General features: G+C 41.5%; 1 protein-coding gene across 5 annotated transcripts in view; it reads left to right on the forward strand.

Moving 5' to 3' along the window:
• The window catches only part of zfhx3b (zinc finger homeobox 3b), a 243,566-nt gene that overhangs the window by 132,872 nt on the left and 98,109 nt on the right, over window positions 1-12,585 (forward strand). The gene's annotated exons all lie outside the window — the stretch shown is intronic.

Here is a 12,585-nt window from a genome sequence, read left to right on the forward strand (position 1 = left end):
CTTTATTCCATCATGTCTTATTGGCTTACATTGAAGTTTTAAAGCTAATCATTTAAGTTTTGGCTGTTAATCTTACGATTGCATGTAGTCCTAGGTTTGGTTAGGCTTTTATCCAAAGACCTCCTGGTCGTTCTTTGCTTCGAGCATTACAGCACCATTTACTTTAGTATGCAGAGCTTTGTTTGTCTAATGCAGGCTCGTTCACTGTGACCCAGTCAGGCTAGCCACTGAACTCCCTCTGCACCTGCCCAATGAAAGGAGTGCACCTGGCATCATAGAGTTCACTTCAATTAATCCCTCCGAATTACAGTCCCTGAGCCAATTAAGCACCTCTCATCTTACACAGTCCCTCCCCAGCACGAGGCTCTGTCCATTGCTGACATCAACCATTCAGCCCTATTAAGAGAGGGGTTGGGCATAACACCTTTGCTCTCTTCTCCATATAGTCCATGCAAATTTTTTCCCGTTCTGCTCTATTGGTTTTATAGATTGCCTTATCCCTGAAACTCTCCCTGAAGAGCCGGACATAAAACACTTGGACCTTTTCAGAGCTTCCCAGTGGTGACTACAACTCTAGATAATAAACAACTCTGGACTCTAAAACTCTAACAACATTTCAGAGAAAACCTGTCAGATAACGTCTCAAAAATTACTGATATGCATTTCAGAGCATGTGTGTGCATTTGTGGCACACTTTTGCTCATCTGCATTCTAAGCCATGTGGACCATGTCCCATGTTGTGTTGGCATGCACACATAACCTCCCACTCCTGCTCAGAGCCCTGGCACAGTCAACAAACTGCAAGCTTTCTGCTCCACAGAGCGATTTCATTCACAGTATAGCACTATATCTGGCAGCTTTCCCTCAGCTTGTACACACACACAGACACAGCATCTGTGTGTGACAGGTTCTCTAATGGTAAGGAAGATTGAGCAGAGCAGTACTGTGGCCTTAGGTTAAGATTCAAAGTGCCTGGCTGTTGATCTTTTAGTCCAGTTTCCTTTAGTAATGTAAAAACACATATCCTGACAGCCATTGAATGTTTATCTTGTTTTCTGGCACGCTTCCTCTTAGTCAAAACAGTGACGACATTAATTAAGCACAGTTTCAAGCTCTTCAAGGCCTGGCAGATTCCACTCCCTTCAAGCAACATACAGGCTTCATTGTGTTATATTTTATTAGCATCAAGTTTTTTGATTGTGTAGTGAGTGATATATATATATATATAGAGAGAGTGTATATAATAAATACAATGAATACAAATCTTTTAAAAATCTAGTTTCAAACACTTGTCAAGTTCTTAATGTTAGTGTCATGTTTAAAAAAAACATTCATGTTCTACGGTATCTATCATGCTCTTATCAGCAGGGTTATGGTAGTTCACCATTGGCGTGTCACAACAGTGACTCTGTGTGCACTGCTGGCAAATAGATCTAAAAACCTTTTGCTTACTTTGCTCTGAACTAGCATGTTCTCTTTTTTGTCGCCGTTTTGGAACCATATTTAAGCTCAACCTCCATATGAACAAATCTCTGTGGCAGGGTGAGAACACAGACATGTGGCCTTTCTTTAAACATGCTTAATACTCGTTGCTTTTCTGCCTCTTTTACCCCTCTTAATCCACCCGGCCTCCTTTCCCAGCGAGAGGCGACAGATGATGGACGGGAGTTTATCCCTAAGACTCGCAGCAGTGAATGGGCCATGTCGTTACATTATGATGTGTTTGCAGGAAAAAAAGGTTTCTGTGTTACTCCACCATGCCAAAAATAACTTTCTGGGTGTGATACTGATTTGTCTGTACTCAACATTTACTTGTTGGCATGTTCCTCAAGTCTATATTACTTACGGCTCTTTTTCTGGCCTATACGTTGAGCTCTGGGAGACCAGGTTATTGAAGAAGGCGTTTGTGTTGGATGTGAGGGTGGGGTGGGGGGTTTCCATGTATCTTTGAGTCTCTCATTCTGCAGGTAATTACACAGCAATGTAAATTACATTGAGGCAGCAAAGAGCCATGGCCCCTGCTGGCACTAGCCTGGCCCTGCATTCGTCCCTCCTGCCTGACCCTGCAGCTAACGGCTTAACACAACAAGCCACATCTTAGCATAGACCCTTGTTCTTGGCTGCCCTTGGATAAATCATTAGCAGATGATGCTTTCTTTTAAAATTCCCTTTCTTTTTCTCTTCCACTTTCCATGTCTACCTAACCCTGCCATACAGTATGTGCAGTTCAAAAGAAATCATATCTGGTTAATATTTAGCTGCCAGATCCCCGGATAAAGGGGTGGAGTCAGTTGCTTAGAAAAGCTGAAACTCATAGGCACACATACCGGAGATATGTTTCCGTCTATGGAGGAATGTGGCTTCTCTTCCAGAATCTGACCTTTGACCCTGTTCTGACACATGACTGAGATTCTTTAAGCTGCACTTACATCTCTCTCTCTCTCTCTCTCTCTCTCTCTCTCTCTCTCTCTCTCTCTCTCTCTCTCTCTCTCTCTCTCTCTCTCTCTCTCTCTCTCTCTCTCACACACTCTCAGGTCTGTCTGTTATTACACACACATTGATCTGTCACCAGCAGTTAGAGCTCTATGCTCCAGTCTTTTCCTCTGCTCTTAGATGTAAATCCTAAAAACATGACCACAGAGTGACTGGAGATCAGTTTCTCTGTTTTTCTACCTCTCTCGCTCAATCTCTCTCTCTCTTTCACCTTTTCTTTCTTCCTTTCCCTTTCTGGCCCAGCTGGGCTCCAGATGTAATCTGCATTTCATGTGGTGCAGTGCAGGGAGGCAGGCCATGTGAGCGGAGCAGCATTGGGCTGAGATTGGGCTGGGCTTTGGGTCTGCCGCTCAGCAGTTCAGCTAGATGCTGCGGTTAGTGTGATGTGAACTTTGACAGTCTGTGTCATGCCTAATGCCTCACTTCCCAAACACAGATCAGTGAAGCTGATTTATATCTAGCAGGTGCTGCGTTCAGTGCAGCAGCGTAGCTGATGGGATAGGGGACAGTTTGTGGCCGCCTCATTAAAGAGACATAGAAGGCAGTTCCTCTGTCTTACATCCACACCCGCCGGATACAAAGCCTATATGTAAGAAGAAAGAAGAACATGCTTCTTCGATTTTTACTATTTTTCTTCCTGTCGCACATGCTTTGGATTTCCTCAAGCCCTGCTTGGGCTTTTAGGCACAGTGGGCTCTCTGACCTCTGCTGAGTGCACAGTGGCTTAAGCCCTGGCAGACACCACAATGCCAGGATTGTCTGGGAGTGTTGACATGCCAGCAAACTTTGACGGGCTTATGTTAGTGGCGCGGTGTCAGTTTTCCCCCTGCCGCCCATGTGAAGGCAGTCCTTAGCCTCCTCTCTCTTCTTTCTTTCATCTTTCTGTCTGTTTCTTTCCTTTGCCTTCTCTCTGATAGCGGTTCTTACCAGTTAGCTTTTAAACTTGGATCTGGATCCGTTTTAAATCCTGATAATTGACCAAGGGTTTGCAGATATCCTTTGGGCCTTTCCTGTAAGTCTTTTTCTTTAGTCTGAAGGTGATTATTAGGAATTTGCGTGTGGCCAGACTGGCTAAAATGGTTGCAAGTGTAACAAAAAAATATTATATAAAATTTGTGACAATAATTTCAAATATAGTCTCCATTAGTGACAGTCTGCAAAAATTGTCCGTATGCAACTTTATCAGACGTCATCTCATTAGAGTGCATGCCAAGCGCAGAGATAGGCCCTGTCCCAAATTACACACTTAATTTGCACTTGTGTCTTGTCGCGTGCACATGTCCGTTAAGTCCACAAGACCTGCAGCAGACTTCTACCTGACAGTCAAAGTGACATTACGTCACGAAAGTGTGGACTCAGAGGAAGATTGCGAGTCGAGACGTCCAATTCATAAACACATGACTCTTGTGAACCGGTTCTTTTTAATGAGTCAGTCTGAATGATTCAAAAAACGGTTTGGGGTTAGCAGTTAGTATTATGAGTCAGACTCAGTCAGAGAATCGTTCAGAGCTCAGAAGTGATTCCTTCACTGAACTGCGAATCACGTGACCTTACATGGCACAAAAATAATCAGAATCACCAATGGTGATAGCATCAAATGAGAGATAAATCTGAATAAATAACTGATCTGTAATTCATCAACTAAAAAAGTCTTTTTGCTCTTTTAATTTTAGACTCCCTGGCCATTTTTGTAGTTTACTACTTGGTGTGGCCCTATGTGGGGTATCCGTTGAGTGCCTTTCATATTATCAAATTATTTTTCAATTTGTAAACCCGAAATTCATGCCGAGCAAAGTTTTTTTGTTACCCCTCCCCTGCTGAATGAAATTTTCGTTATGTGTCTCGACAAGTTGGAGGAAGACTATTAATTGTTTTCGACGTTCCTCTTCACCCAGAGCGTCGGCATCTTTCAGCACTGGCCTCGAGGCCACCTTGTTACACACTTAACTACTTGTATTCTCATAGTGTTTTTCTCTCTCTTCCTCTGTTGAGAGTAACTCATTTCATCACCGCTGAGGAAGAATGCACGTCACTTCGCTTGCTTTGCCTTGGCCTTTTTTCTCGTAAATACTGTGGGCTAGGTCTGTACAATGCGATAAACCGCAGGCGTCTGTAGTTATGGTTATGATTTATGGGTAGTGTCTACATACCACAAAACGATACACTTAGATAATGAAAATTGTTACAGAGCACGAACCATCTGCAGGTGGATTGGCACTGTGTAGTTTAGAAAATAATAGTGTAAACCTTAACAATTTGGCTGTTGTGAGTAAAAATGAAGCTTTCAATGTCATTATAGCTGTCAGCTGCCCTTTTGTTTATGATTCTGCTGAAAACAAGTCTGCTGATAAAAATAGACTGTCAGTAAGTCAGAGCATGGGTATCTAATTGGAGATGTATTCTGCTGCTGTTTGAGAATAGCTGGGATCGCTTTAATTCTACCTGGCAGTCCCTCAAACTCCCACCTGTAGGTTATGCTATGAAAGCGGCCTGCAAAAAATGTTTAACCGTAATTTGTTCGCTCTCCCTCATTCTCTTTGTTTTTCTAAAACGTCTGGACGTTCAACGCCAATAACGCTCCAGCTTTGCTTCCCCCTGTTTCTCTAAAGAACACATTATTCCTTGGTCTTTATTAACACTCCATAATTCTTTAAAGGGGGTCGGGGCGGGTGGGGGGGTGCAGTAGAAAACCATCCTCCCTTGAGGTTTATTGCTTAAAGCGAGCACGGCTCTTTCCCAGGATAAGAGATTTAACTAAGCAGAGAGGAATTTGGGCCAGAACTCATAAAAGAAGTATTTGTGTACAAGAGAAAGAGTTCGTACTTTATTTCCAAATCTTTGTCATTAATGACTTTAACAAATGTGAAGTGGAGAGTGAATGGAGATGCAGTGAAGGGTCTTCAAAGATAGACTCTAATTATTTATCCAGGATATCCCGCTGAAGAATTAGAGTGAAGAAATAACTTTCACAGAATGGTTTCACTGGGACACCCTTTAATCCCCCTTGTTTGTGCGAGTGTGCTTGCCTTTGCGCCGGTATTAGATCCTATTTGAATACTCAGGGCCAGGGCAGGACACGTAGTATATCTCGTCTTCTCCCTCCCCGTTACTGCTTTCCGACTCCTGAACCCTGAACAGCTGTCGCCCTCTTCGCTCAAGTTTCCTCCGTAGTCTGCCCTCCCATGCCATCCAGAAGGATCGTATCGCGCTCCTTGGGTTTAAACGTTTAACAAAACACCAGGCCTCGCCGTGACTCCTCTGCCTGGCAGCCTTCAAGCCTCTCAGTGTTTCTGTGCAACCTTTGCTAGCCTGTAACTCTTAGTGCCCTGGCATGCCAGTTATTGGAACGTTTGTGAGTTTTACACTTGTTGACACAGAGTGTTAAGCTCAAGAGTAAGCCTGCCTCTTCTTGCATTATTATTCTCGTCACTTTCGGGACACCTGATAGCTTGGATTTGTTTCAGCAGTGCACTAAAAGGGTGTCTGCACCTTTAAGAATGCCCTACTTAGGTTATTTGGCAAATTCCAGGTGCTGTCTCTCCCATCGCTCTGTTTTACCAGGTGCAGGACTGGGTCATTACTGAGGTATTTGTTTTCCAGATTAGTTAAAAAGGCCTTGGATTAGAGGTGGGTTATCCAAGCTCTTATTCACCCTGCCTGATGCTGATTCTTTGGTTGATGCTCAGGTGTTTAGCACATAGTCGAAGAGCATATTGTGGCATTACCCTGCGGGGTGAAAAAATACAAGGGTGTTATACAGGTCTCAAATCCTAAAGTGTACAGCTCTGGAACCCGTGGACCCAGTGTCCTTGTGCTGTGTGCATCTGAAGTCCCTCTCTCAAGCATTTACATGGAGCTTCAGCGATTATGATAATGAACAGTTTTATCATCACCCTTACAATCAATAATGCGGCTTTTTAAGGTTTAATATTTCAATGGTATTGATCATCTTAACAACCGTGTTTGCGGTCGACTTGCCTTAACTGCAGCCTCAGTGAGAGGAGAGATGAAACAGTGATTGTACATGTGAGTGGGGGAGATGTTTGGACAGCAGGAAGTTGAGGAGGAAGTGATTGAGGAAGGACGGAGAGGGAGTGGGCTGACTCCTTATAGCAGATGAAATGTAATATGTCTTATTTGTATAATAAATCAGTGGTGTCATGAAGGAGTCAGAGGGAAGCATAGTGGCGGTGGTCTCATTATTTAGATGTTGTCAGAACTCAATCTCTTTATCTGACCCAGTCAACTACCCTCTTTTTCACAAGATAAGCGTGGTGATTGAGAGAAAAAAAAAAAACTCTGTAGTTTGCATATTTCTGTTTTAACCTTCCACACTCACGTTTATGTTTTCTTTATCTGTCTGCCTGTCTCATTCTGTCTCACTCCCTCACGAGAGAGGAGAGAGCCGCTTCCTTGAGCTATTAATAGAGGAGATTTGATAATTAATGAAAATGAAAGCCTTTGGGCCTGGCTGGCTTTGACACACACACACACGTTTACCTAGCTATCTAAATGATGACTTATCCTTGACTTCCATAGTTTTTAAATTGCCGATCTCTTACTAATCCTAGGGTTAAATATAGTATTAAATGACTATATCCTAACAGCAAAGTTATGTTTAAAAATATATATTATTTGCTTTATTTAATATTTGTTTAGCTAATAATTAAATAACCCATTTGTCCCCAAAGTAATTTTTACAAAAGGTATAAAAAAACAATATTATAATTTTATAAATATAATGTGTAATATATTTTAAAATTGAATTACAAATTAAATTATTCAAATAAATTATCATAAATACGTCCGTGTAAATGTGTTTTAATTGGTTTGTATGTTGTCTGACCAACTCTTGCACTACATTTGAAGTTTGAAGATTTTTTTTCTTTATTTAAAAAAAACAACCTCTTCTGTTGGTTTTACAGTGAGCATTTCTTAAACATGCCTTTATTATGCGTCAGGAGAAAACATCCTGTAATTAATTGTTTGCTCGAAATGATCTCTTTCACAAATGCGAAGTGTACAGGCAGGCACATGAAGACAACATTCTTCACGATAGGTAAACAGGCAAATGCTCTCTCTCTCGTTCTCTCTTTCTGAGAAGTAACTAGGCTCTCTCCACTCCTCCCTCCTGTGTTGTGGAGCATGCTGTGCGCACTCAATGTGCCTGGGGGTGAATGGAGGGCTTTTTGCTGCACGAACATGATCACCCATCTCTGATTATACATCAATACCTTTATCCCTGGGATAATTTATGCACTTACAAAACACAAAGCTTTATCTGAACCAACCACTGGGGAAGGTGGAGGCAAATAATGTGCTATTACTTTCCTGTTAGATTTGTTAAGAGGAGAGAGAGAGAGAAAGGCAGCATGCAGGGGCCGAAACAATAAGATATTTTCCTGTTTTATAAACGCCTTATTCATATTCAAATTATTATTATTAAATTGAATATGGTTCATATTTGTATGGGTATTTATTCGTTGGATATTTTGATATCCAAGATATTCTAGAGAAAAACACTCCTTTAAGTCTTTGCATATGATGAAGAAACGAGTGGCTGTTGGGCAAATGGAAGCGCTTACCAAAAACAACAGTGAGCGGAGAATCTCCAACAGTATGCATTTTTAATAGGGGAATGTGGATATGTTGAGTGTGGTATTAGTTCAGTGGCTGCGAGTGGGCTGGTGTGAAGCTCATTTGTACTCCCGGCCCCGTTTCTCCGCCAGCCCCCCATGCTGCCTGCTAATTGGCAGGAGACTGGGAGCTTCCTGCTGCGTGTTCGCCATTTTTCCCCTCACTCTACCACCCCACCAGCTCTTTTTGCCAGCTTTCCCCTTCGAACTGAGTAATTAACCCACAGCTAATTAACCACTTCTAATTACACGAGGAGCCTGTTTCTTTTGCACTCACCAAAAGTGATGAGACACTTTGCCGGCGCGCGGATTCCCCTTCAGCTGCCTTCGAAACCGCTCCAGATTTCATCGGCTGAATAAATGCCACTAAAGGCAGCCTGACGTTGCATCACACGCCTTGTCAGGAAAACATTTTTATGCTCCCTTTGTTTTGCTACATTGATTGCGTTTACAGATCTTATGCTGTTACCCGAGAGCGAAAATGATCACCAAGGTTCAGTTTCAGCGCCTAGAACAGAGAACGCTATTGATACCTCGGAATCAATTCGTTTGTGTTCAGGCCAGAGACCAATTAGTAACAGATGAGTTTGCAGATGTTTTACTGTTACATTAAGTCACAGAGGAGCACCTCCTATTTCCACAACCAACATAATCTATGAACCAGTGCCAGCGTGCAGGTAGAGCACTCCGGCCTGACACACTAATGGCTGTGGCTTTGGGATGAGATGCATGCTGGGAAACGGCATTTAGTTCCGTTTTCAGCGCTGTGTTGGCAGTACAGCTGTGCGCAGTAGCAGCAAATAGCTGTGCTCTCATCTCTTACCCACAGCCAAGCTGTACTGATCTCTCTCTCTCTCTCTATCGCTTTTCCTCCCTCTCTCCACAGCCTCAGTCTCATCACAGCCACTGCTATTTCTGTTGCACAGACTGATAGCTTGAACTAAAGATCATTGATTTTACGGGAAGCTGTGTTTACAGCCAGAGTGCCATCGACCTGAGGTGACTTTTTGCCTTCTGATGCAGCAACTCCTCTGAAGTGTCGCTGTGTCTACATTAAACGTCCAGGACAAGGAAGAGAAGTGGAGGAATTTTTCAGTTTACCTTTGCTCACTAATAAAGCTGAAATTGAATAAATGCTGACTGAAAATACCCAGTGTGGAACTTCTGCAGAAGTGCTTTTGAATTATACCAGTCATGGCATTCAATCACTGATGTCACTATTAATCATTTAGCAAATGAGACACTTTATTTTTGTTGAGGTTATTTTTGTGTTATTATTATTACTTTTTATTCAATTGACATTATTTTTTAATAAATCCCTATACAACAACAAATGCAGGGTTAATTATTTGTGGTGCGTACGTGTTTTTCAACCTCTACCCCTTTCTTGGCCAGAAATATGATGCATTATCATATTATTATATTTATTATATCCTTTATTATACAGTAATTCACTTTAAACAAACAACCAACAAATAATATTTATAATATTTATTATTTGTTTAATGAATAACTATATTTACTTTGATTATAAAAACTTTAAATAACTAGATTTTGATTTATTTGCTTTGATTGGCTGAGACATGATGGGAGGAGAATGTTACATTTATAAAAAAAAAAATAGGAGTAAATGGCTCTGCTGCAGAACCTACTTAATCTACATCATTGTCCTTATATATGAGTTCAGCACATGAATGAGTTATAACTACACGTGTCATCCACATATTGACACAATATTTTGAGAGCGCTGATATTTTTTTAAAACTGAAATTTCTGTAATGTTACAATACATTACAGTGCCTTTACTAAAGAAGAATTGTGTACTTGACACCTGAACTTAGCATTAAGATTGGCAATACAGTAGTGGGGTGAACAGTTTCCTACATATATTTGCAATTCAATTGGCCATACTTCAAAGATTAAGCCTTCTCACCTAGCTTTAATGAATACATCCCCTTTTGCAAAATCAGAGGGCCCTCCCTGCTTTATCAATAGGAACCTTCCCTTCCCATATCTTCCTGTAACTTGCCTAGCATTTATGCCATTGATTTTTCAATAAGCGCCCTAACCCTGTAGTGGCCAGCCTGTGTGATGGCTAGATCTGGCGGGAAATGGGAAAATAAAAGCAAGGCCTGCTGCAGACCACAGGGAGGTGATGATGAAGCCTTTTTTTCCCACTAATATTCTCTGGAAGGATACGTTCTTTATGTATTGAGGGGTGCTGGGTGTGGGGCGTGAGGGTCAGGCCGCACCCCATGGCCGTTCTCAGCTGGGGCAGAGCAGGAGTTAATTCCCCAGGAGAGGGTAGGGAGCACTGGGCCTCTGGAGGCCTGTCCCCTGGGCAGGTGATTGTGCGTCCGTATAATCAGATGGCTCCTTAGCTTTTAATTCCCTTCTTGCTTAGCCAGTAAATCCCACCAAATGAAAGGACCCATAAATAAAAACTTATCTCATTTTCTATCCCCTCTAAATGACAACCAGACCAGCTTCTAACAGCTTTCTTTATGTACTGTGCTTTTTTTAATCGTTAAAAACCTTATCTGCTTTGTTTGGCTGATTAAAAGGGAATGTTTTCTATTCTGCCTAATTTGAGTTGAGACGAGTTTCTATGTGCCTCTGAGAAACCCTTAAAGTCCTGCCTCATGCCTTAATAGAGCAGACTGTTTAATGAAGATGATGCCTTCATAACAGAATGTATAGGATATCAAAAAAAAAAAAAAAAAGATTGTATACATATTTTTATGGTGTGTTTGACTGCTCTGCTGTGACATTGCATATTTTAGCCAAAGGCTCATTTACAGGGTGAGAAGAAAGCTTAATACTAATTTTCTGTTGTTAACTGAGTATGTGTCTGCTTGTCTGTCTGAGCCTTAGTTAGTTCAAACAGGTGTTGCTTCGGAAGCAAACCTTGAGCGGACAAACTACATTATATCTTCCCGCCCATCTGCGACTGGCAGACTCCAGACAATCCTATTGCACATCAGTAACCAATGCAGGTTATTGAATTAGACCATCTCCCATTTTAAAGGGCAATCCTGTTTTCTGTAAGCAGCAGACGCGCCCAGACGGCTTGGGCCTCCACTCTCTAGCACTGTTTAATTCTTTAAAGGAAGCCATCTCATTTGCGTTAAATGAAAAGCGTATCATGGCAGATTTTCAGGAATGACCATTTGTGAGTCATAATCTTTAAGCTGTTTATGTTTAACAGTTTAAGTAGTTCTCTACTCCATCTATTACATACAACCCCATAATGCTGCAGCAGCATTGAGTTTATTTGTGGACTCCTCCTGTCAGAATTTAAGCTTATTGTTGTTGATTGACTTAATTCTTTTGTACTGGAATGATGGAGAAGCACTTTAACTTGGCATTAACCATTTACAACTCTCAGAGTATTTAATCTTTATGTTTTAGTCGATAATAACCTCATTATTTATATTGGGTGTTTGTTTAATTAGACGAAAAACACATTATTGTTCTGTTTCATGTTTCATTATTGTTAAAATGATATGGAATTAAACCACCGCAATTAACTTGCATATATATGGGCATTGTTTGCAGGCTGTGCATGCACACATTGTGATTTTGATGGGTGGGGGAGGGGTGGGTGGCTCTGTGTTGGAGTTGAGGGGTGTTGAATTTTCATCAGACATTCATGAAGAGGGAATCAAACATTATCAATCTCCCCAGCCAAACGCTCTCATGTTAATACATTAGGTGGGGGTGGGCCAACAGACACAGTGTCTGATCACTTCTAAAATTTGCATCCCTAAGTAAATAAGTAAATAAATCAAGTACAGGCAGTGAATGTGCTAATCAGGCAGGACGCGGTGGTTAGCGTGCTGCCGGGAAACTTTGCTCATGTAATATTCAGCAATAGGGGGTGAAAGGGCAGGCCAGAGTTATTGGTTTCAGTCCGGTTGCCCCCTTTAATCAATGCTGCCTGCATCCCTTTATTAAAATTATTAGCTCAGCAGTATCTCTCGCTATCATTTTATCTCCTTTATCGCCTGCTTGAAATTGTGGCGTGCTCATGGCTCTTTCCTTGCTCGGGGCAGCACTACCCTCAGAAAGTTCAGCTCCCATTTATTATTTCAGAGGCAGAGGAGGGTTTGAAACCAGGCTAAGCGTGGAAGTTATTGGATACTAGATTTATATACTTCATTTGGAGTACCTACATTGCTGCTATATTTAAGGCTTAAAAAATAATATAAACCAATCTTTATTTGTATGTTGTTCATGTTTTTTATACACAAGTAAGTGCTTGCTGTAAAAATCATATACACATCAACTAAATGCATCTTATTCCCATGTTCTATTCATGCAGTGTTCTGTGTGTGGGATCTCTATAATGGAGGTCCTAAAACAGCGTGGCTAATATATTTTTGTAACCTTCAGTTCTTTCTGTGGGTGTGAGATGGATCATGTGCTGATGGCGGGTTTCACTGTGTCTAATTAG

The sequence above is a fragment of the Rhinichthys klamathensis genome, unplaced genomic scaffold (genome assembly GCF_029890125.1).
Source record: "Rhinichthys klamathensis goyatoka isolate OS25496 unplaced genomic scaffold, OSU_Roscu_1.1 h1tg000240l_1, whole genome shotgun sequence".
NCBI lineage: Eukaryota > Metazoa > Chordata > Actinopteri > Cypriniformes > Leuciscidae > Rhinichthys > Rhinichthys klamathensis.